This window comes from Pan paniscus, chromosome 8 (genome assembly GCF_029289425.2).
Source record: "Pan paniscus chromosome 8, NHGRI_mPanPan1-v2.0_pri, whole genome shotgun sequence".
Classification (NCBI taxonomy): domain Eukaryota; kingdom Metazoa; phylum Chordata; class Mammalia; order Primates; family Hominidae; genus Pan; species Pan paniscus.
Window position 1 is genome coordinate 41,748,854 of NC_073257.2, and position 25,392 is coordinate 41,774,245.

Consider the following 25,392-nt stretch of genomic DNA (forward strand, 5'->3'; position numbering starts at 1 on the left):
CATTCACAGATGATGGAGACTTAGCAATTGAAAATGGACACAGTCAATGAAACCCAGGATTCCAGATCTTTTTTGACTTGTCCGAGAAGCAATGGAAAATAAACAATCCCAGGAAAATCTAATATTACACCAAAATTAGCAGTATCTTTTCCTTTCGGTCAATGTGCAACCAAAGCCAAGCATCTCTTCTCCCTGTGGAAAAGTCAAATAATTGCAAAAACTCCTGGAGATACCGGTTTCTTCTTAAACCAGGGCCTTTCACCAGTTTGGCTGGTCTTTTCAAAGGGCACATGGAGATTGATAATATTTCGTATGTAAGCATGGCCATAATTGTGTCAGGGTGTGTGCATAATCACCCCAAAGCTAACAATTCTCATGGAGTAAATGCACTAATAGCAATGGAAGCAGACACCCTAGCAATAGAATTTTTATTGGCTCTTTCCTTCACTCAGTGTCTTGATAGAAAAACATCTGCCTAACATTTAAAACCACTAGAAGAGTGTAATTGGGTTGTTTGTAACACAAAGGATAAATGCTTGAGGGGAAGGATGCTCCATTCTCCATGATGGGCTTATTTCACATTGCATGCCTGTGTCAAAACATCTCAGGTACCCCATAAATATATACACCTACTGTGTACCCACAAAAATTAAAATTTAAAAAATTTTAAAAAGAAAAACATCTGCCTAATCTCAGAGCACCACTTCTGCCTGTAGGATTTTGGCCCTGTGGTCTTATCTGTGATCCTATGACACCCACTCCCTACCACCAGCCAGTCGAGTCCTGTGGAATCTACTCTAGGAAAATGGCTTTGAGAGAATTTCCTTCTGGCTCCCTGGTCAGAGCCATGGGGAGCTAGAAGCTTCCTCCTTCCATTTGGACAGACCCTTGACAAATCATTTCTATTATTATTATTGTTGTTATTTTTAGAGACAAGGTCTCACTCTGTCACCCAGGTTGGAGTGCAGTCATGCGATCATAGCTCACTGCAGCTTCGAACTCCTGGGCTCAAGCAATCCTCCCACCTCAGGCTCCCAAGTAGCTAGACAAATCATTTCTAAGCAGGGAAGGAGTTTCTGAATGACTTAAGGGGTGTTCTAGAGTCTCTCAAACCTGCCTGGAGTTACAGCAATTGTGTGGTGAAGAGGCTGCTGAGAATTCTTGAGCATGAGGTAAAGAATGAACCTTTGCCATGTTAACATCCATTATTAAAGCCAATGGGAGGATTTATGTTTTCCAGAAATGGCTTTTTGGAAAGATTTGATGTTCAGCAGTCCTGAGCTCTAATGCACATTTGTCTTACATTAAAAAATACTATCTCAGAGAAACATCAGTCCATTACTTAAAGGAGAAACAGTATTTGAGTATTTAAAAGGCTGCGTGTGTGTGTGTGCATGTGTGTGTGTGTGTAAAAAGTTAAAATAATAGCAAATCCTTTCTGGATTTCAGAAGCCAATTGTTCAGGATATGCATTAGGCTCAGTCTTGAAAGGAGAATTTTCCTAAATGTCCTTTAGGTCTCGGCTTAAGTGTCTCTTCTCCAGACATGCACTTTCTTCTCATAGAGTCTTAACTAGACACCTGCATTAATCCTCTCTCAGCTCTATATTATTTTCTTCATACCAGATCAGAGCCTATAATTATCTTATTTGTCCTTTTAATTGTTTCCTGCTCTACCATGCAAGAAAGTTCTATGAAAATAGGAACTGCAGGCAGCCTTGTTCATAATTTTATCCCCAGTGCCTAGCAGAATGTACTTGCTGTATACAGTAGTAGGTGACCAATAAATACTTGCTGAATTAGTGATCATGATGAGATAGACATAAAAAGAGTGGCTCTGTAATAGTGTGTTGAACTCTGGAAAGAAGAACTGAAAAGGGAAAGATACCAGATAAACTGATTTCTAAGATAAAGATTAGATCAGTTCACCAATAAGAGGTAAAACTTAAGTATAATATATTTATTTCAATATGATTATTTAGAATATAGGAATAGATGTGGGAGTAAAATCCTCATATTATCTCTTTGGGTGGCATATATAGCGTTATGGAGAGACTATGGGAATATGTCTACTTCTTGTGGTACTGAAGCCATGCTAACTAGGGCATGGTGTATGTGGAGCACACAGTCAGAATGCAGGCAGTATAACATGATTGCTTTACAAACTGCCCCATCTGAGTAAGAGAGGGAGTTTCTGTTAATGAAAGGGGTTCCGGGCACAAGCAAACCATGCTGTACTTTTTAGGGCCTCTTCTGAGGAGATGTGCACTATGGAACTAAGGAAACACCATTCGTCATTAAGCCCATAGTATCCGTAGTATGTATCGGGCATCTAACACTTTTTTTTTTTTGAAATGGAGTCTTGCTCTGTCCCCTAGGCTGAAGTGTAATAGCACGATCTCAGCTTACTGCAACCTCTGCCTTCCAGGTTCAAGCGATTCTCCTGCCTCAGCCTCCCGAGTAGTTGAGATTACAGATGCGTGCCACTACACCCAGCTAATTTTTGTATTTTTAGTAGAGATGGGGTTTCACCATGTTAATCAGGCTGGTCTCGAACTTCTGACCTTGGGATCCGCTCGCCTCGGCCTCCCAAAGTGCTGGGATTACAAGCATGAGCAACTGCATTATGGCATCTAACACTTTTATGATAATTAATCATCATGAAAATGCCAATAAGCAGGTGCTATCTCCATTTCTCAAGGTAGGGAACTGAGGGTCACTGCCATCTACCCAAGGCCACCATGGGATTAAGTGAAGGTTCTGTGACCCCAGAACTTTGACTTGACTTGTATTAAGTGGCACCAGTTGGGGGATCCATACCATTGGATTACAAGAAATAAAAAGCATCTCCACAGAATATCTGGGGTATTTGTTTTGATTTTCTTTGTTTTGATATTTTGCAATTCTACTAGGTATTTTTGCAGTTCTACTAGGTAGCCTGTGTTTTAATGCCCATTCTATCTCTAACTAGCTTAACCCCAAGAAGTAAGTTTGAAATCGAAATTTAGGGAGCCTGCAGACGGTTAGGGCACTGAACTCCCTATTTTCTAATATGTAAAATGGACACAGTCGTTCCTAGTTCACGGCACTCTCATGAGGCTCAAATTAAGACAGTGGGAACAAAAGAGTATTTTTTCCTTCCTTCTAAATAATTTTCTAAGTTAATTGGAGAAAAAACATAATTAAATTTCCATCCCTTATTCTTGGACGAGATCAAAGCTTGACTTCTGTAGTTTTAAATTTGAAAAAAGGCACTTACTGGTCTAGTGCCTATTTATTCGCACTTTCTGATTGTCTCATGAATATATGCCAGGAATTTTTTCACAGGAAAGCTGGTTTTTCCCCCTGCTGGTTGCCTCTTACAGCTAATTGTATTTAAGGGGGAAATTAGATGTTTAGAAATGCTCATTGGCCCCGACTCATTAATAGGCCCTCCTTACTCTATTGTATCCGGTAGAAGAGTTATAAGTATGTCATTCCCTCTCCTCTCTCTTTTAAAAGACTTTTGACAAAGACCAAGCCACAAGTACATACTGCAGATCATCAAAAGCCGGCACCAATTTGGCTAATGGTGTGTACTTTGTTTTCAGATTCTCTTAATACTTTAAGCACTTAACTGGAGCCTAGGTTCATTTTGAGCTCTAGCTTGTGGTTTCCAGGCAAAAGCAGCCCATCTGACTTTTAGTGCCCTTGTCTGTGAGTTGATAAGACCGCCTGGAGTCTCTAAACTCCTTTAAGTGCTAAATGTCAAGCTGGAATTGGGTATCTCTGGCCGAACAATGTGTGTTGTTTTAAAATGACTCCTTAATATGAAGAGGTTTCCAAGTGCATTAATGTCAGGGGTATTTAAACAGTTTAATGGGGGTATCTTTAAAATGCCTTTTTGGTTGGCAACTTAATAATCTCCTTCTTGTTCAAATATTATTTTCACCACAGTACATCTGATACTCTCCGAAAGTTAAACAAGCCATTCAGGAAAATGGGATTGAGTTATGACAAGCTGAACAGAAGCCCTGAAAGGTCGTGGGCTCATTTCTTCATTTATGGTAAGATGTCCCTTCTCACCTCTTTTTGTCAGTCCTGCGTAGGAGATAGTGAGGAATTTTACCTGTAGATTAACAGGAAAATGACTTGCATCCAATTGCATCTGTGAGGCAAGACTTTGAATATATAAAGAGCAATGTTTGCGTACAATTTAGTTTTTTCTCTACCTAATGCTCTGGAAATAAGGAGCTGGAGGAGTTGTTATCTGTGTGAGAGTGGAACATTTGATGCAGAAAGATACATATTGTATTAGTCTGTTCTCAGGCTGCTAATAAAGACTACCCAAGACTGGGTAATTTATAAAGGAAAGAGGTTTAATGGGCTCACAGTTGCACATGGCTTAGGAGGCCTCACAATTATGGCGGAAGAGCAAGGAACGTCTTACATGGCAGCAGGCAAGAGAGAGAATGAGAACCAAGTGAAAGGAGTTTCTCCTTATAAAACCATCAGACCTCACGAGACTTATTCACTACCATGAGAAGAGTATGAGGGAGACAGCCCCCATGATTCAATTATCTCTCACCGGCTCCCTCCCACAACACATGGGAATTATGGGAGCTACTATTCAAGATGAGATTTGGGTGGGGACACAGCCAAACAATATTACATATAACAATTAAGCTGTGAAGCAGAGAGGAGCCTGGGAACACCTCTGCTCCTGAAGTTTCCAAGATGTTCAGGGAAGAGCTACAGCCCTTCCCAGACCTGCCCTGCCCAGACTGGAACCACCATCATGTGAAGCAAAGCTGCAGCCACCATTTGACATCTCTCCAGCCCCAGGAATCACCTTACCTACCCCCAAAATATGTGTTCCTTCTCAGTATTCCCCCTGAGCTGTATTCATTCTCCATCACTCAGAGACTCCTATTATTTTTACTCACTGGCTTCAAAAAGTCTCTAATTATAGAAGAAGGACTGTGATAATAAGATCAGATTATCAGAATCTAAGACCTATCATTAATATAGTAATGTCATCCACAAGTGTTTTAATTCTGAACTTAAACTAAAAATAGATTTCAGGTCAGGCACAGTGGCTCACACCTGTGATTTCAGCACTCTGGGAGATCGAGGCAGGAAAATGGCTTGAAGCCAGGAGTTTGAGACCAGCCTGGGCAACATAATGAGACCTCTTCTCTGCAAACAAAATTTAAAAATTAGCTGGGCATGGTGGTGGTGTGTGCCAGTAGTACCAACTACTCGGGAGTCTAAGATGGGAGAATTGCTTGAGCCCAGGAGGTCAAGGCTGCAGTGAGCTGTGATGGCACCACTGCACTCTGGCCTAGGCAATAGAGAGCGACCCTATCTTAAATAAAATAAATAAATACATAAATTTCATATATATATATATTATATATATACACACACACTTAAATTTCAGTTTCAGAAGAGAAAGTCTTAGAATACTTATTCTTTTCTGGCTATGGCTTCCTAGCGAGTAAGATGGGAGTAAAAAATGAAAAATCTTGCCTATCTTCTGGGTGCTTCGAAAAGTTGGCATATTTGATGTTACTTAGACCAAGTTCCTGGTGATTCCTGGGTACAAGGGAGGAGAGATAGGGAAGGAGAGGGGGCTGGGAACTGGAAGGTAGGCTATTGGTCTGTGGCCTGGACTTCCCAAACAACGTGGCCCGAGACCTTGGCATTTATGTTTTTATCTGTCCAGTAAGGATGATAGGATTGTACCAATGCCCTCACGAAGATGTTTGAGGCAGCTGAGGAAGCAAGAGGCTCAAGATGCGTTGCTGTTTTGGTCACCCTTCTTGCTTAATAAGGCCCAGAACCAGTAGGGGCTGTGGTCACTCAACTTCAAGAGCCCTCGTGGTGCAGCAAGCTGTGAAGTTGCCCTCGTGCTGCAGTGAGCTGTGAAGTTGCAGAGTTCTCAGGCACACCCACCTTCCCTGGTGCAGGCCCCTGTAAATGTTACTATTACCAGTAATGACTATCCCTTCAGAGTTGGGGGACTGTCAGACATGGTATCTCACCTGAGCCCCACCTCACGGCCTTCCAGCCAGTGCAAACCAACAACCTCCTCCATTCTCACGTGCCCTACATCCCTGCAGGCAGGACATGTGGGCCTGGATGCTGGATGTCAACCCGAGATTCTTCCTTGCCACTCATAACCAGACGTGAAGCTGCAAGTGACCTGGAGCACATGGCCCATTCCCTAGCAACTCAGGGCAGGGCTCAGGGCACCTTCCAGGCCTGGCAAGGTGAGGGGACAAAGCCACGGTTCTGTGCAGTGAAATGCTAATTTTATGTCCAGAAGGAGGGCCTGGGTCTCCAGGCTTCCAGGCTCCCACCCTTTCTAGCTTGGTATATAGCATCATTGGAGCCACTGCATTGAGGGCACAAAGTCCTCATGGCTTCAATTTCATTGTCGGAAAGTTAGGATTAACACTGAATTGGTAATGGGAGGAAAACTAGCGTTCCATCAGGAAAGAGGGCAATTTTCTACTCCTTGGCACCTCGAAGAGGCCTCCAGCGATGCGATAGCTGGCAGCCTTTGAAAAAAATCCTTTGCAGCTCTTGGCATGAGAATTTGGCCTGGAGGAAGTCATTTGATCCTGGGGCTGGGGGCTATGAAGCAATTGTGAAAGTCGCTTCTGAAGTCCTGTAGGCACCAGATCTGTTTTCTAGCTTATAAATCAGATACAAGCAAACTCTGGGACTTGTTCTCTCGTGGTGAGAGCTGCCACTGAAATCGCAGGGGAGCTGGGGGGCTAAGGATGCACAGGACTGCTATTTGTTTAGGAGGGCAGTCCTCTCACAGGGCCTGTGTCTGGGGCTGCGTTGTTGCCCGTCTACACCCAGGCTGCATGCCAGTGCCCATGTTGAGAGGCAGCAGGCCAGGCCGGGGTCTCCATGCTGCTCCCTGCAGCCCTTTGAGGTTTAGCTGCAGTTGTCACGGCAATATTTCTTCATGCCACTCTGCTTGGGCACCCTGGCTTTCCAGAGAACAGCTACTTGAGTCCCTTTTGTTCAGTCCCTCGCAGGCAGGGCCTGCCCAACCCAACCTGGTCCAGTCCAGCTGTGTCCAGGCCAGCTCAGGATCCAGGGGTCACCATTTAAGGGCTCATGAGATTGCGAAGTGATTCTACTCAACCTATTGAAGGACATTTCTATGTAAAACGTTAACATAGGGCCGATTTTTAGCATGAAGAGGCATGAAAATATTCTATGGCTCTGGTTAAAAATTCCGGCACCATTGATTCATTGCCCTGATGATTCTCCTTGGCCCTGAAAGTTGTTTTGCCCTCATTTGGGCAAACACCTCTCACTCGAAGTAGGATAAGCGTCACTTTCCATTCAATCTACTTCCTTGGTCTCAGCCTATGCACCAGTGAGGCACAATGTCTCCTTTATAATTTTCTCCAGCGGTCCTCATGCTGCCAGCAAGAAAAATTATAGCCTCCACCGTCACTAAATCCAAAAGTCTGGTCCAATGACCTTTGCTTGAAGACAAAATTTCTCACCACCTCACCAAAAAAAAATCCAGCAAAAGGCTTTGATCCTGAAAAGCATTAAAAGAAAACAACACACAAAACAAACAAACAACTCAGCCCAGCCCAGCCTCGGTTAAAGGGAGGTTCTTTTCATGTGGTTTCCTTTGCGCTGACATGCTGTGTCAGGTTCAGGATGTCTCCAACTGGAGAACACTGAGATTTGATGTTTTAGGAGAGTAAAGCTGACCGCCCAGCACAGAGCTGTATTCAGAATCCATTTCAGAGCCCCAAGCCTTGCCTGGCAGCTGCCTCACCACATCAGCCGCCGAGGCTGGCAGCTCCCATTGCTTTGAGCTCATCATTCAAAGATGATTCCTGCAGCACGCTTGAGTGACAGAGCTAAGATGAGAGGGGGTGAGTTTCTGGCCAGAGGGCCAGAGCACTGAGGGTGCACATGCATGGTCCTCGCTGGCTCTGCAGCTGTAGCGGTCTTGAGTGTCCCTCAGATTCTCCTGCACTGAATGCTTCTTCCTCAAGGAGTGCTCCCTGTAGGGACTGGAGCTAGGTGGATGAAGTGTTGCCAGGGCCCTGAGTAAAGAGTGGTGAAAAAACCTCAGGATTACACCAAATTTCACAATGCTGAAGTTGAGGGAGATGTCAAACTCGTGTCTGAGTGTATGACGAGTGTGTGCAGTGGAATATAGGTGTAAAAAGTCCCACTGAACAATGGGGTACAAGCTACACTGGATTTGCATATTAGATTGCAGCCCCCCGAAGGGAAGAGAGATATTTGTGTCTCTTTACAGCTCTGTGCGCGTTGTTATCTTGAAATGTGTGGGTGCAAAATGTCTGCTATGGTTTGAATGTTTGTCCCCTCCAAAACTCATGTTGGAACTTAATCTTCAGTGTGGCAGTATTGAGAGGTGGGGCCTTTAACAGGTGATGTGGATGGCTGGGCGCAGTGGTTCACACCTGTAATCCTGGCACTTTGGGAGGCCGAGGTGGACAGATTACTTGAGGTCAGGAGTTCGAGACCAGCCTGGCCAACATGGTGAAACCTCATCTCTACTAAAAATACAAAAATTAGCTGGGCGTGGTGGCATGCATCTGAAATCCAAGCTACTCAAGAGGCTGAGGCAGAAGAATCATTTGAACCTGGGAGGTGGAGGTTGCAGTGAGCAGAGATCATGCCATTGCACTCCAGCTTGAGTGACAGAGTGAGACTTCATCTCAAAAAAAAACAACAACAAAAAAAACAAAGGGTGATTGGGTCTTGAGAGATTTGCTCTCAGGCAAATGGATTAATCCAGTCCTGGATTGATGGGTTATCATGGGAGTAGGGACTGGTGGCTTTATAAGAAGAGGAAGAGGCCAGGTGTGGTGGCTCACTCCTGTAATCTCAGCACTTTGGGAGGCTGAGGCGGGCAGATCACCTGAGGTCAGGAGTTCGAGACCATCCTGGCTAATACCGTGAAATCCCATCTCTACTGAAAATACAAAAAATTAGCCAGGCATGGTGGCACATGCCTGTAGTCCCAGCTACTGGGGAGGCTGAGGAAGGAGAATGGCTTGAACCTGGGAGGCGGAGGTTGCAGTGAGCCGAGATCATGCCACTGCACTCCAGCCTGGGTGACGGAGCAAGACTACGTCTCACAAAACAGAAAAAAAAAAAAAAAAAAAAACAGAAGAAGAGGAAGAGAGATCTGAGTAGCATCCTCAATGCCATCTCCATGTGATGCCTGAAACGCCTCAGGACTCTACAGACTCCCTACCAGCAAGAAGGCTCTCACCAGATATGGCCCCTCGACCTTGGACTCCTCACCCTTCAGAATGATAAGCAATAAATTCCATTTTTTTCAAAGTACACAGTTTCAGGTATTCTGTTTTAAGCAACAGAAAAGGGACTAAGATAGTGCTGTACTGAGTAAATGCTTACCAAGAAGCCGCAGGGCAGTGTGGGGTCCGGCAGGACCAGGCATGCTTTCTTTCACAAATACCGACCTCTTGGAGACACCAGCCCCTCAAATGTTTGAGGAGGCTCTTCAGCAGGAGAGGGCCCTACCTGAACAGGTGGAGGCAGGGTCAATGAGCTGTGGGTCATTATTGTTTATGTTTCTCTCTTGAACCCGCAGGCTCTTGAAACCTGGGGAAGTGCCAGTTACAAAAATGACTGGCCTTGCCAGGCAGCTATGACAAGCCAAGATCCAATCTGGACCCTCAGATTGGGCATTTACACCCAGGCATGTAGTATAGAGTTCGAGTAAGAGAATGTTAAATGTGGATCTACGGTGGAAGTCACGAAGACTCTTGACAATGGAATTGGTGTCATGTGTCCCCCATATCTTAGGAGATTGTAAAACTGCATTAGGTAAAACCATACTCCAGCTTATGAAAGATGGAGGACTAAAGGGTTGAGAGAGGAAGATCTTTTTTTTTTTTTTTTTGAGATGGATTCTTGCTCTGTTGCCAAGGCTGGAGTGCAGTGGTTCAATCTCAGCTCACTGCAACCTCTGCCTCTGGGGTTCAAGCAATTTTCCTGCCTCAGCCTCCCAAGTAGCTGGGATTACAGGCACCTGCCACCATTCCTGGCTAATTTTTGTATTTTTAGTAGAGACGTGATTTCACCATGTTGGCCTGGGTGGTCTCAAACTGGCTGATCTCAGGTGATCCACCAGCCTTGGCCTCTCAAAGTGCTGGGATTACAGGCGTGAGCCACCGCACCTGGCCTGAGAGAGGAAGATCTTATAGAGAAAAGTGCTGGTGTGCTACTGCAGATCCCCCAGCATGGGGAAAGGAAGGAGTATTCCCCCTAAAATCTAAGCAAATGAGAGAGCAGGGCTTCAAGAGGACCTCTTGTGGAGTTGGACAAATGTCCCCTGGAATTGAGTGGGCTGGCATTTGATTCTCGCCCTTAGTCAATCATGAAGAACTGCAATGCCCAGCAGCACTGACAAAGAAGCTTTCATTGATATATGAGTTTATTTCCATCAACAGCATGATAAAAACCCCTACATTTCCCCATGGGTCCAGGGGATCCATGTGAAGGGGAGGACTGGGAAACATCTTGAGAGGAATCTGCCGAAGAAAGAAATCCTTCTGGGACTTGGGAGAGGACAGGAAGTCCGAAGGCCCAGGGGCTGGCTTGCACCACAGGAACCTCAGGTGGAAGCTCTCAGCTGCAGGCTCTGTGGGCAGATTATAAAAGCATCATCTGACACCTGGGGAGCCCCAATGCCGGAGGATGCCTGTGTATGAGACCGCCCTAAAACCTCATCCTCTCACTACTGACCCAGCTCTGGAAAGGGTCAGAAAAGAGCTGGTGAGAGAAGAAGGAGGAATAAAAGATCAACTGCAATAAAGCTAACCACACCCACCTCCTTCACTGCAGACTTTAGGAGGGAAAACATTTTAGCTTTAGAGGAAATTCGGAGTTTTGATTATTAGAATGTATTAGTTTGGTGCAAAAGTAAAAACCGCAATTACTTTTGCACCAAACTATGCAAGTCTGAATATTTTAATTGCTGAAGTGAGATTAAAATCCTTTTAATCACAGGATTACAAGGGCATGGAAAAGCCATAAGATCTATTTATGGTTTCATCTAGAGACAGTTAAGAACTAATCCTCGGGATGACTTTAAGGGAGGAGAAAGGTGAGAAATCATACATTTTTTTTTTCTTTTTGCCCCTATTAAGTTCAGCTTATTCAATAAAATGGTTACACCATGAAAAAAAATCCGCCTCACCAAATTCCCACAGTGATCATCCTGACCATGGAAAGCAAAAAGAGATGGCCGTATTAGTTTGCTACGGCTGCTCTACCAAAGTATCACAGACTGGGTGGCTTAAACAACAGAATTTTATTGTCTTGTCATTCTGGAATCTGAGATTCACTTCTTCTGAACTTCTCCTTGGTTTGTAGACAGCCTTCTTCTCTCTGTGTGTTCACACCTTTCTCTTTCTGTGCCCATGTCCAAATTGTCTCTTCTTACAAGGACGCATATCAGCCTGGCGTGGTGGCTCGTGCCTGTAATCCCAGCACTTTGGGATGCCAAGGCAGGTGGATCACCTGAGATCAGGAGTTCGAGACCAGCCTGGCAAACATGGTGAAACCCCGTCTCTACTAAAAATACAAAAATTAGCTGGGTGTGGTGGCAGGCGCCTGTAATCCCAGCTAGTTGGGAGGCTGAGGCAGGAGAATCGCTTGAATCTGGGAGGCAGAGGTTGCAGTGGGTGGAGACCACACTACTGCATTCCAGCCTGGGGGACAAGAGCGAAACTCCTTCTCAAAAAAAAAAAAAAAAGACACCTATCATACTGTAGGGCTCCCATTAGTAGTCTCATCTTAATTACCCCTTTAAAAATTGTTATGGTCTGAATGTGTCCCCTAAAATGTATGTGTTGAAACTTAATCACATTGAGGTAGAGCCTTTAGGAAGTTATTAAGTCATGAGGGCAGAGCTCTCCTCGATGGGATTGGGGCCCCTTTAAAGGGACTTCCATCTTTTCTACCACGTGAGGACACAGCCTTACTTCCTTTTCCCCTCCTGTCTTCTGCCACGTGGGCGCAGCAATAAAACGCCATTTTGGAAGCAGGGAACAGGCTGTCACCAGACCCTAGACCTGCCAGTGGCTCGATCTTGGACTTCTTGGCCTCTGGTACTGTGAGAAATAAATTTCTATTATTTATAAGTTATGCTGTTTATGGTATTTTGTTACAGCACTACAAATGAACAAAAAGACTCTATTCCCAAATACAGTCACAGCCTGAGGTACTGGGTGTTAGGACTTTAACATGTAATTTTGGGATGAGGAAGAAACATGATTCAGCCCAAAACAGAGGCCAATTAAACTGAAAAGATGAAGGATGCATATATGTTCTTGCCCCAAGAGAGGACTCCGCTGCAGTGTATGTGGTATGTTTGTACATTCTCTCTGGAACTCACAGTACATAATCGGCAAAATCCACCATATCCTCAAACTCTCTCTGAGTAGTCCCTTCACCTTCTACTGTTACTGAAACCTGACTTCCCTAAGCACATAGCTTCTTCTGCAGTCCTTTCAAGTAGATGTCCACTCTGCATACGACTAGGCTTTGGGATAGTGTAGAGATCCTCCTTGCCTCTCATTGCCACTGTTAATCTATTCTCATTCTCTCCTCCACAAAATCCTCCACCTCCGAATTCTACCATACTACCATCATATCATACCTTACTATATATTCTGCATTTATCTATGAACACATAGTTTACTATTACCTTCTTTTTTTTTTTTTTTTTTGAGACTGACTCTAGCTCTGTCACCCAGGCTGGGGTGCAGTGGCACAATCTCGGCTCACTGCAAGCTCTGCTTCCTGGGTTCAATGATTCTCCTGCCTCAGCCTCCCAGGTAGCTGGGATTACAGGCACCTGCCACCATGCCCGGCTAATTTTTGTATTTTTAGTAGAGATGAGGTTTCACCATGTTGGCCAGGCTGGTCTTGAACCCCTGACCTCAGGCAATTTGCCTGCCTCAGCCTCCCAAAGTGCTGGGATTACAGGTGTGAACCACCACACCCGGCCTCCTTTCATTTTTTAAAAAACATTTTAGATCCTGACTCACCATTACTTTCTCCATCACTACTCTCATTAATTGTTGACAATTTTAATACTCCTCCAACCATAATTTTTTGAAAAGTTAAAAACATGGCCAGGCACAGTGGCTCATGTCTATAATCCCAGCACTTTGGGAGGCAGGTGGATCACCTGAGCTCAGGGGTTTGAGACCAGCCTGATCAATATGGTGAAACCCCGTCTCTAATAAAAATACAAAAATTAGCCGGGCGTGGTGGTAGGTGTCTTTAGTCCCAGCTATTCAGGAGGCTGAGACAAGAGAATTGCTTGAACCCAGAAGGTGGAGGTTGCAGTGAGCCGAGATTGTGCCACTGCACTCCAGCCTGGGCGACAGAGCAAGACCCCATCTCACACACACAAAAAAAAGAAAAAGAAAACTTAAAAACATGACTCATAAAAATATTGAATGAACACACATCAAAGATTATTAATTCATGGACAAAGAAATCACTAAGATGGTAAAGCTGATTCTAAGAGTACTTTGAGAAAATGGTGATTTTTATACATTTTGAAAAAAATTAGAATAGAATTGCTAGGTTAGATACAAAACCAGTTAATGTCCTACAAGGCCATAAAACTGTGATCTTTGGGGCTATCTCTTTCACTGCACAGACTCTACAAGTTAATGTGTAACCTTACAGTGTCTGGATCCTAATCGATGATAAATAATAAAGTCAAACACCGGTACCAGGTACATTCTCTTAGAAAATGAACTGATTCACAGGTGGGCCTGTAAAACATGCTCCAGTATGATATTGAAGAGGTTTGTCACCTCCATTCACCTAAAATCCAAGTTTTAGATAATGTTTCTGAACATTCACCATGGATGAGTCTCTCCACACTGAGGCTTCTCATTCCTCTGTGCTCATCTCTTGCAATCATCTTATTCTCCATTCCACCTCTTCTGTTCCACCTCTTCTCCCCTGCTCTTGTCCCCAGACCGTGTCATAACCACTCACTAAAACCCCTCCATTATTTCAGTTGCAGGCATCCCACTTTCCAACTGCCATCTCCCATCTTCCAGACCACTTCGTCTAGTTTCCTATCTCCAACCATTTTCAGCTCCAATAGAAACTACACTCCACTGATCCATCACCTTTTCATGTCTCTTCTCACCCTCTTATCTTCACATCCTTCCATCCCCAGTGTGAATTCCATATCAGTTGCCATGATCACTCCCTTTTGGGGACCACCAAATTTCTTTCCCAGCTCTCACTTTGTCCCACTGTCTTGGCTAAGCCACAAACATGGTTGAATGTAGCTCTTCTCCCACCTGTGCCCACCCCTGTTGAGCTAAACATTGATGGTGAAAAATACCAGCATATTGACATCTCTTACTTGAAAATTGTGATCACTAACCTTACATAGGCCTTCAGAATAGCCAGGTAATCAAACTACATTTCCCATGTCCATTTCCTCTCCCTTTCTTCTAAACTGTGTTATGGACTGAAAGTGTCCCCCCACAATTTATATGTTGGAGCTCCTATCTGCAATGTGATGGAATTTAGAGGCCGGATCTTTGGGAAGGAATTAGTGCTTTTTCTTTTCTTTTTTTTTTTTTTTTGAGACGGAGTCTCACTGTTTCCCAGGCTGGAGTGCAGTGGCACGATCTCAGCTCACTGCAAGCTCTGCCTCCCGGGTTCACACTATTCTCCTGCCTCAGCCTCCTGAGTAACTGGGACTACAGGCACTCGCCACCACGCCCGGCTAATTTTTTGTATTTTTAGTAGAGACGGGGTTTCACCGTGTTAGCCAGGATGGTCTCGATCTCCTGACCTTGTGTTCCACCCACCTTGGCCTCCCAAAGTGCTGGGATTACAGGTGTGAGCCACCGTGCCCGGCTGGAGGTAATCAGTTTTAAATGAGGTCATGAGAATGGGGCCCCCCATAGTGGCATTACTTTTCTTAAAGGAGGAGGTAGATAGACCACAGCCTGTTCTCACTCTCTCTCAGTCTCCACCTCCATCTCTCTCTCTATCTCTCCATCCCTAACTCTATCCTGTCTCTAGCTCTATCTCTCTCTCCCATCTCTCTCTCCCCATCGTGTGAGGACACAGAAGGTAGCTGTATGCATGCTTTATTTTTCCACTTAATACTCAGCTCCATCTAAGGTAGTATCTGTTTTTTGTATTTATAGCACCATGTTTATCTTGTTTAGTGTCTATCTCAACGTATGTAAAATATCCAACTATCTTACATAATTTTTGTGAGGATCAAATGAATGAGATCTTTGTAAAATCTAAAGACAGAAATTTGTTATTGCAGCTGCTGGTATACTGGGGAAACCTAACAAAAATCAAGTCAGCCAATGGACTTTCCCCCTGCTTTTTTTCTTTAAAAAATTAGGAGTAACTAAACTCCTTTCAAATGGATTATTTGAAGGAGATTCAGACTTCACTTATTGTTCTTCTGGATTCTCCCAGGTTTCAGATTCACAAGTATAAGACTCTTGTGTTCAGACTCTTTCTGGGAACCAAAGTATGATCCCTGTAGCTCCTTTCCTTTTCCAAATCACATTCTAGACAAGAAATTGGCTCCAAATTATTCCATGCAATTCTAGAATCATTTTTCTATGGCTTCAAAAACCCTATTCAGTGCTCATAAACTTGGTCTATGGATATTTAAACTCCACAAGGAAAATTTGATGCAAATCGACTGTGTCTGTTTATGTAATATGTCCATCTAGGAATGGGTTTCTCTGCCTTCTGAGTTTGTTTGGGGTATGGGTATGAGATCTTGGCTGAGGTGCTCCGCAGCAAACATATTTTCCAGTGCCATTTTCATTGGCAGTAACTTTATTATGCCAATCTAAATGGACTGATGAAATTATTTTGAAAATAATCTTTAAAGGTAATCAATAATTCAGATCTGAACTTTCGTAGATCATTTTTCTCACTCCCCCTCTAGCAATCCAGACTGTCAATCCTCACTTGAAAACAGTGAATATATTGTGTACTCGTAAAAGGAGGAGGCTGAGTAGCAGAAAAGCAATTAAAAGGTTTGATTTTGGGGAGGAGAAACAAACATCTTTTCACTCAGATTTCAGAATGAGGGGGCATAGATTCCATGGAAACCTGAAAAAGTACCATTATACCTGTGATACAGTCCCAGAAGGAGGCTGCTACCTGGCCTGTCCCAAGTTCCACTCCAAATGACATTTTTCCATGTTGGGATCTGCTTGTTCCTGGTGTTAAAGAATGTCTCCTGCAGCACTTGCAAATGTGGGGTGAGTTGGGCCTACAATGGCTCAAACTACCAATCAATTCAGTGAAAGGATTACTCAGAGTGGCTGTGTGAAATTTCATTACCCAAATAGCCTTTTGGTTGACTGTTTTTCAATTTCCAGTTGACTGTGGCAGCAGTAATTTTTCTGAGAGGTTGTCTCAAAAATTTTCTGCTAGAAGAATGTCTTTCAATGGAATCCTATTAGAACCCACTAAGATGCTGTTTGATGAATTCTCCAGAAAGTTTTTCTGTAACCTTGCCACCAAGTAAAAGACTACTAGTATGCCATTTGTGAGAGACAAGTTCACCTACCAGATTCCAAAGAGTGTATGCATGTATCTCTTGGGACTCAACAGAAGGCAAAGCTGGCTCACTTCAATGAAAAGAAATTTATGATGAAGATTTTGCTCCCACAATCCATGAGGGACTAAAGGCCTAAGATTGGGAGCACAGAGAAACCAAAAGAGCCCCAGAGGGACAAGAAGCAGACACCAGAGCAATAATCTCATGGTCTAACATGTCTGGGCAGGTCACCACTACAATAGATGGCCTTCCAAAATTTTCTTTTCCTGCCCTCATTCTCAAAGTCTAAAGTCCTAGAGACTCTTGTTGCTGATATGGACAGTGGTGGTGAGAGGAAGGAGCTGGAATCAGATTTGGATAATGGAAAAAGCAGTTTGCTATCATTATTCCACCCCATGGAGGATAGATTCATCCCTAAGAAAATCAGAGCATTGTTAGGAAAGTGAGTGAATGCTGGTAGCCAAATATAATGTTTTCTGTTACAGCACATCACAGGATCAAAACCTCCAGGGTACAAATTATTTATATTGTTAATCCAGGACTATAAGCTTACAGGCATTAATTTCCAAATAATGCCCTATAGATAATGAATGTATTTTAAGTACTTAATTGTTGCTAGTTATCTATTGCTGTATAAGAATAATATTCCAGACTGGGTGCAGTGGCTCACACCTGTAATCCTAACACTTTGGGAGGCCAAGCTGGGCAGATCATTTGAGGTCAGGAGTTCGAGACCAGCCTGGCCAACATGGTGAAACCCTGTCTCTACTAATAATACAAAAAAATTAGCTGGGCATGGTGGCGCGTGCCTGTAGTCCCAGCTGTTAGGGAGGCTGAGGCAGGAGAATCACTTGAACCCAGGAGGCAGAGGTTGCAGTGAGACTCCATCATAAAAAAAAAAAAAGGGAAGAATATTCTCAAACTTAGTGGCTAAAAGCACCTATTATCTTAGTTTCTGTGGGTCAGGAATCCAGGCATGGCTTAGCAAGGTCCTCTGCTTCCATGTCTCTCACAAGGCTGCAATCAAGATATCGCCCAGGACTGCAGTCTCATTTGAAGTCTCAAGTGGAGAAGGATCCGCTTCCAAGTTCACCTTTATGGCTGTTGGCAGGATTCAGTTCCTTCTGCTGGCTAGAAGTCATCTTCAGTTCTTTGCCATGTGGGCCTCTCCAATAAGGCAAGAGAGAATCTGCTAGGAAGAGGGAAGTCCTAATCTTTTGGAACCTCATCACTAAAGTGAGAACCTGTCAACATTGCTGTATTCTATCGGTTAGAAGCAAGTTACTCAAGGAGAGGGGATTATCAAGGGTATCAGTACCAGGATGCATGGATCCCTTGAAATCGTCTTAGAGGCTACCTACCATGTAAACAAAACAATTGTTACATTAAAATGTAGTAAGCATATTGACTTCTTCTCTCAATAAATAGATGAATTGTCCAGGGTTTCTGCAGACCGACCAAAGGTGATGATCCCACATCAGCAACAAGAGTCAGGAGGAAGACTTCAGAAGCAGGAATGCATAGATCCAAGAAAGGTAAGATAAAGTCAGACCAGGACATGGATCCCATTCCTGGTTTCAGTCTCTGCTGGGCTCTGCATTTAAAGACTAGGCCTCCAGAACCACCTGAAGCCAGGTGACCCCAGGGTCCTACCTAGAATCCTTAGACAAGCTATGTTCTCTGAGCTCCACATTTTTTCCATGTTTGTTCAAGAAGAACATAAGCTCCTTTGGCTGTCTCATTTCTCCTGTCCTTTTCTATTCATACTATTCTATTATTTCTCTCCCATGCCCCAGCCTCCCTCCATGCCTATCCCCCTACGTCTCTCTCCATCTTTGTAACTCTAAGCTCCATAATAGACAAACGATTGTATTCCTAGTTGCCTCCTAGATATGTGTCCTCTCTGGAATGTTCTTCTGCATTTTCCATTTTGTGTTGCTATAAAGGAATACCTGAGTCTGGGTAATTTATAAAGAAATGAGGTTTATTTGGCTCACATTTCTGGAGATTGTACAAGAAACATGGCACTAACATCTGCTGCTGGTGAGGCCACAGGTAGCTACCACTCAGGTGGAAGGTGAAGGGGGATAAGTCATGTCACATGGCGAGAGAGGAAGCAAGAGAGAGAGGGGTAGATGCCAGGTTCTTTTTATTTTTATTTTTTATTTTTTGAGACGGAGTCTAGCAGTGTCGCCCAGGCTGGAGTGCAGTGGCATTATCTCAGCTCACTGCAAGCTCTGCTTCCCGGGTTCAAGCGATTCTCCTGCCTCTGCCTCCCGAGTAGCTGGGAATACAGGTGCCTACCACCACACCTGGTTAATTTTGTATTTTTAGTAGAGATGGGGTTTCTCCATGTTGATCAGGCTGGTCTCGAACTCCTGACCTCAGGTGATCTGCTTGCCTCAGCCTCCCAAAGTGCTGGGATTACAGGCGTGAGCCACTGCGCCTGGCCGATGCCAGAGTCTTTTTAACAAACAGATCTCATGGTAACTAATAGAGTGAGAACTCATTCATCACCACAAGGACAGTGCCAAGCCATTCATGAGGGTTCTATCCCCATGACCCTAACACCACCCACCAGGCTTCACCTCCAACACTGAGAGTCACATTTCAACCTGGGACTTGGAGGGGACAAATACTCAAACTATATCATCTTCTTTCCCCAGATCAGGGCATTCTGCTACAATCATATGCCATGAGGAAGCTTTCTATGACCCGTCAGGCCAGATTAAGTCCTCATATTTTGTATACATAGCCACAGTTGACACTAAAGTTTATCTCATACCACTTGTCACAACAATAAATAGCTGCGTTGGTCATTTTTTTTGGCTTAATGAATGCATTTGCTAGATTGGACACCCATGAGAGCAGGAAGCATGCATTTCTTATTGATCGTTGCATTATTATTATCATCCAGCACGGTGGCTCCAGATAGAGCAGATGGGCGGATCATTGACTTTTTTTCTTTTATGAAACAAACATTTAAGTGTTCTATCCCTAGTTTTGTATTTTATAGAACAAGGAAGGCTCTCTTCTAAGGGCTCACTTGCCTGGCAAACACCTTGAGGGGAAGGCACTCATCCTCCTGAGAGCCCAGAGGCCAGTAGGTCTCTTTTTGCCCTCCCAATCAGCTTCCAAACCATGATTCCTTCACCATCACATAGAAATCACCATTCTTTTCAAACTCTTGGGCATCCACCCACACCACCATTCTTTTTTTTTTTTTTTTGAGACGGAGTCTTGCTCTGTCACCCATGTTGGAGTGCAGTGGCACAATCTCGGCTCACTGCAACCTCCACCTCCCAGGTTCAAGCGATTCTCCTGCCTCAGCCTCCCTAGTAGCTGAGATCACAAGTGTGTGCCACCATGCCTGGCTAATTTTTGTATTTTTGGTAGAGACAGGGTTTTACCTTGTTGGCCAGGATGGTCTTGAACTCCTGATCTCATGATCCGCTCGCTTCAGCCTCCCAAAGTGCTGGGATTACAGGCGTGAGCCACTGTGCCTGGCCGCACCACCATTCTTGATCCCTCACGGCTGTAATCTGTGGTTTTCCTGGTCGTTTTCTCCTATTCATCACTCTTCAGCACATCTCATACATTGTCTCCTCCTGTACCCCAAGTGCCTCAGTAATTTCAGAAACTTCTGAATTCATCAACTCAGCAGAGTTGAACACCTTGTTAGGAAACTGAACTGGAGTCCACTAGCCCAGCGCAGTGAGGCCACACATCCACACCAAGGTTTGCAGCTGGAGAAAGGAGGGCATTTATTTGCAGGGCACCAAGCAGGGAGAATCAGGCAGCTAGCTTACCTTTAAGCCCCAACCTCCTCGATGGCTTGTAACTAAGGATTTTAAAGGCAGGGGTAAATTTCAGGAAAGCGGAGGTTACAGACAAAACTGTTAATCAAGACATGGAAGTTACACGTTGGTTTGGCTTAAGAAGGTGGACTATCCTGAAGTGGGGGCTTACAGTGGGGGCTTGAATCTACATATGTAGATTCGAAGGTTTCCTGGTTTGAAACTGCTTAAGGAAAAGAGGCTTTGTTTTAAAAATTGGAGTCAGCAGATAAAGAATGTTAGCTCTGGCTCATGGGTGTGACTTCCTTAGAACCCTCAGGAAGAAATTTAGAACAAAGGACAGTGGTCAGCGTTCAGTCCTCAGTCTCCCCTTATCTGAGGTCTGTGTGCCAGTGGATTCATCTGATGGGGTTCCAGGTTTCTGAAAAACAACTCAGAAGCATATGTTAAGATGTTACCTTTAGTTTCAATAGGGAACCAAACACCCGTGACTCTAACTTTGTTGGCTATTGTTTTAAACTACTATTACCTTCTTGCTTACAAAGTTGCTCATTTACTTCTTAGGGCTAGCTAGGTGCCTGGAATTTCCCTTGAAAGAACTCAAGATTTTCCCTTATTTCCCTTCTAGGTGGGGGATTCCTGCAGGCCTCTAGGACAGTCCCTACTCTGTCTCAACCTCAAAGCAGAAAGATAACGCAGAAAGAGAAATGTCCCATGCACTATCCTACACCTTAGGCTCATAGACCCTTGATTGCTCCTATTCCAGCTCCAACAACTACCACTTTCCTTCCCATTTGGCCAACATCATCCACAGCCACATGGGATACTCATCACCTGGAACTGTTCCGCCACTGGAACCTTTAACTATAATCTTCCACAACCCATCTGATCCCCACCCCCATCCTTCTTGTCTACTCTCTTACTGACCTTCATGGTCTTCCTTCTTCAATCCTGTCAAGATGTTCAACCTCTGACACCTTTTTTGCTGCAGAAATTCGTTTTTTTTAAATTCATACTAGTCATGATCCATCACCTACTGGGGGCTGTGGAGTCTGGCGCCATCAACTTGAATCCAGATGATGCTATTTACAGCTGTGTGGCTTGAAACAAATTACTTAACCTCTTTGAGTTCCAGTTTCCGCAGCTGAAGATGGGAACAAAATTATTGTCTATTTCATAGAATTATTGAGGATTAAGTGAAATAGTAATAAATGCAAAGAACTTAGCTCAAGGACCATCAAATAATAAGTGTGAAATAAATATGTGCCATTACTCATTGTGAGGGTGGTGGTAGTTGCTTTCTCACCAAATGTCCTTTATCCCTCTCCCAGATCATATGTGAAGCACCAGTCTATGCTCTGTATCTCGCCTTCCACTTTTCAAGGCATCACTCTAATGAAGATCTCCTCCTTCAGCTGTGCTCTCCATGGCCTCTGAACATATAACATAGTCCTAGCTCACCCAAATGAAACAAACAGGTAACACAAAATCTTCCTCAATCCTTTCTCCTTTATCTTTTAAATTTCGGATTCAATTTCCTAAAAGACCTTATTTTTGTCTAATTACACTATTGAAACTGTTCCTTTCTAAATCACCATCCTCTTTTCAGCTTCCAGGAAGGGGCAGACTTTCCTAAGCCATAAAATAGTTCCAGTTTCAACCACCCACCAGGGGAACGGAGACCTACTCACCTTACAGCCGTGACACTCAGGTTTTTCTTTTCCAGACAAAGAAGATCTGCTTCAAAATGATGGCTCTCTCAATGGAGAAACCTGAAAATGGCTGACATCCTTTAAAGAAGACAGATTCACACACACACACACACACACACACACGCACACATTCACGCGATCTTTTTCACCCATCCCCACGTCCCCACATTAAGCTACCGTTTTATCACTTCTTCCACCTACCAGGACATCTCTTTTTTTTTTTTTTTTGAGACGGAGTTTTGCCCTTGTTGCCCAGGCTGGGGTGCAATGGCACGATCTCGGTTCACAGCAACTTCCGCCTCCCCAGTTCAAGCCATTCTCCTGCTTCAGCCTACCAAGTAGCTGGGATTAGGCATGCACCACTATACCTGGCTAATTTTGTATTTTTAGTAGAGACAGGGTTTCTCCACGTTGGTTAGGCTGGTTTCTCCACGTTGGTTAGATGGGGTTTCTCCATGTTGGTTGGGCTGATCTCGAACTCCCGACCTCAGGTGATCTGCCGCCTCGGCCTCCCAAAGTGCTGGTATTACAGGCGTAAGCCACCACGCTGGCACATCTCTCTTTTTTAAACTTTTATTTTAGATGCAAGGGGTACATGTGCAAGTTCGTTACCTGGGTATATTGTGTGATACTAAGGTCTGAGGTATGAATGATCTTGTCACCCAGGTACTGAGCATAGTACCTAATAGTTTTTCAACCCTTGCCCTCTTCTCTTCCTCCCCCTCTGTTAGTCCCTAGTTTCTATTGTTGCCATCTTTGTGTCCATGTGTATTCAATCTTGATCTCCCACTTCTAAGTGAGGACATGCAGTATTCAGTGGTTTTGTTTCTGCATCAGTTGGCTTAGGATAACGGCCTCCGGCTGCATCCCTGTTGCTGCAAAGGACATGAGTTCATCCTTTTTCATGGCTGCATAATATTCCATGGTGTACACATATTATATTTTCTTTATTCAATCCCCCATTGATGGGCACTTAGATTGATTCCATGTCTTTGCTATTGTGAATAGCACTGCAATGAACATGTGAATGAATGTGTCTTTTTGGTAGAAAGATTTTCTTTCTTTTGGATATATACCCAATAATGGGATAATAGGATTGCTGTTCTTTGAGAAATCTCCAAACTGCTTTCCACAGGGGCTGAACTCATTTATACTCCCACAAACAGTGTATAAGCATTCCCTTTTCTTTGCAGCCTCTACAGCATCTGTTGTTTTTTTTCACTTTTTAGTAGTAGCTATTCTGACTGGTGTGAGATGGTATCTCATTGTGGTTTTGATTTGCATTTCTTTGATGGCTAGTGATGTGGAGCATTTTGTCATATGTTTGCTAGTTGCTTGTATATCTTCTTTTGAAAAGTGCAGGACATCTCAATATTTACTTTAACTCAACTCTGTGTATGTGTGTGTGTGTGTGTGTGTGTGTGTGCAGGTAGGGAGGAAAACAAGGACAGAAACCAGGAGGCCCAGCCCAGGATTAAAAACACACCACAGCCTTTCCAAAAAGTCAGAGTCATACATGGATCACTTGGAAATAACTGAACTTGCAAATCCAGTTTCCCATGGACCTGCTGAGTTTATGAGGTAAGAGAAGGGAAGCGTTCACATAATGAGAGATGATTCTTTTCATTACCATGGTTGCAAATTTGATGATGGCAGGAGCATTTGTGCTTGGCTACAGGATTCCAATTCCTGCCTGAGATTTCAGAACACCCTTCCTGCCCTTCTTTGAAGATGGCCAGGATACTTGAGGATGCCTTGCAGTTGTTGGGCCACCCTCAATTTCCCATAAAGGTGGCATAGCCACCCCCTCCGCCAACACATACCTTATTAAAATCTTTCTCAGTCTCCCTTGAATTCTTTCGTGTACATCCGGCACTCGGGCCTGCAATTATCTTGCTTTTAAATCACCTGCAGAGGAAGAAGGCATGCAGGCAGAAGCTGGCTGGGGCATGTCCTGGTCATCATTGTGTGCCCAGGTAGACAGTGAGCCCTTTGAGAAAAGGACGGCATTCTCTTCTTGTCACTCCCCCATCCCTACCACCCCTCACTGAGCATAGTAGAAATTTAATAAAAATTTGTCGATAGATTAATCGCATCATTACCTGGTTCTGTTGTGAAAGCAGAAGCTAATCCCCCTGAGACTTTACTCCCCTGCTTTATATATTTATTTATTTATTTATTTATTTATTTATTTATTTAGAGACAGGGTCTCATTCTGTCACCCAGGCTGGAGTGCAGTGGTGTGATTATAGCTCACTGTGCCTCAAACTCCTGGGCTCAAGCGGTCCTCCTGCCTCAGCTTCCCAAGCAGCTGGGACTACAGGTGCACACCTCCACACGCAGCTAATTTCTTAACATATTTTAGAGATGGGGTCTCGCTTTGCTGCCCAGGCTGATCTCAAACTCCTCTTCTTGATCCTTCCACCTCGGCCTCCCAAAGCACTGAGACTGCAGGTGTGAACCACAGTGCTGGCTTAGAAGGGACTCCAACTAAGCTAGACAGTGAGAAAGGAGGCCAGAAGCCGAGCCCTCCAAAACTGCCATGAAGTTCCCCCACTGCCACGATCAAGGAGAGCCAGGTGTGCCCATTCTCACTCCTGGGTTCCTTGCTGTCTCACATGTCTAAGGTCATTGGTCCACCCCTCTTTTGGACTCTGCTTTTCTCAGCCTCAGGTGACTGTGGCTTTCAGATTCCATCCCTGGTCTCTGCCTTTTCCTGTCCTAACCTTTTGGAGAGTGATCATTGGAAGCTAGAGCTCTCTGCTCAGCCAGCACAGAGGAAAAGACCCTGGTTCTGCCCCTGAGTCGGAATCCAGGTTCCAGGACTTGCTCCTGTCTAGATATGAACGAGTGTCAGGGTTTATCTAAAACTGTAGGAATTGGACCCCATGTAAACTTTCTCATCTGTACAGGTCACAGGTCACAAGTCACCTGAGATTCCTGCAAATCATTCAGATACCTGGGCCCCTTCTTGAGGATTTGGGATTAGTGGGCCAGGGGAGGAGCCAGGAATCAGTGTAGGTAACAGGCAAGTCTTATCAGGGAAGTTGGGGGAACAGTGGTTTGCATGACTCTCAAGTTGCTGCTGACCCCGACAGGGTCTTGCTCGAATTCCTTAAAAATTGGATTTCCACATAGTGGTCATTGTGTGCCACCTTCACGATTTTGCCATATTTATACATGCCATGACCTTATTGCCTTCATGCTTTTCTTTAAATCATTCTGAATTTTTTAAAAACCACCTTCTTTAGCCTATTATG

General features: G+C 44.2%; 1 long non-coding RNA gene across 1 annotated transcript in view; it reads left to right on the plus strand.

The window, feature by feature from the left end:
* The window catches only part of LOC117974537 (uncharacterized), a 41,132-nt gene extending 17,427 nt beyond the window's left edge, over positions 1-23,705 (plus strand). The window contains exons 3-5 of the long non-coding RNA XR_004664568.2: positions 3,936-4,045; positions 18,052-18,158; positions 21,752-23,705. This is a non-coding gene — a long non-coding RNA (uncharacterized LOC117974537). The remainder of the gene's footprint in view (positions 1-3,935; positions 4,046-18,051; positions 18,159-21,751) is intronic.
* Positions 23,706-25,392: the final 1,687 nt, after the last annotated feature.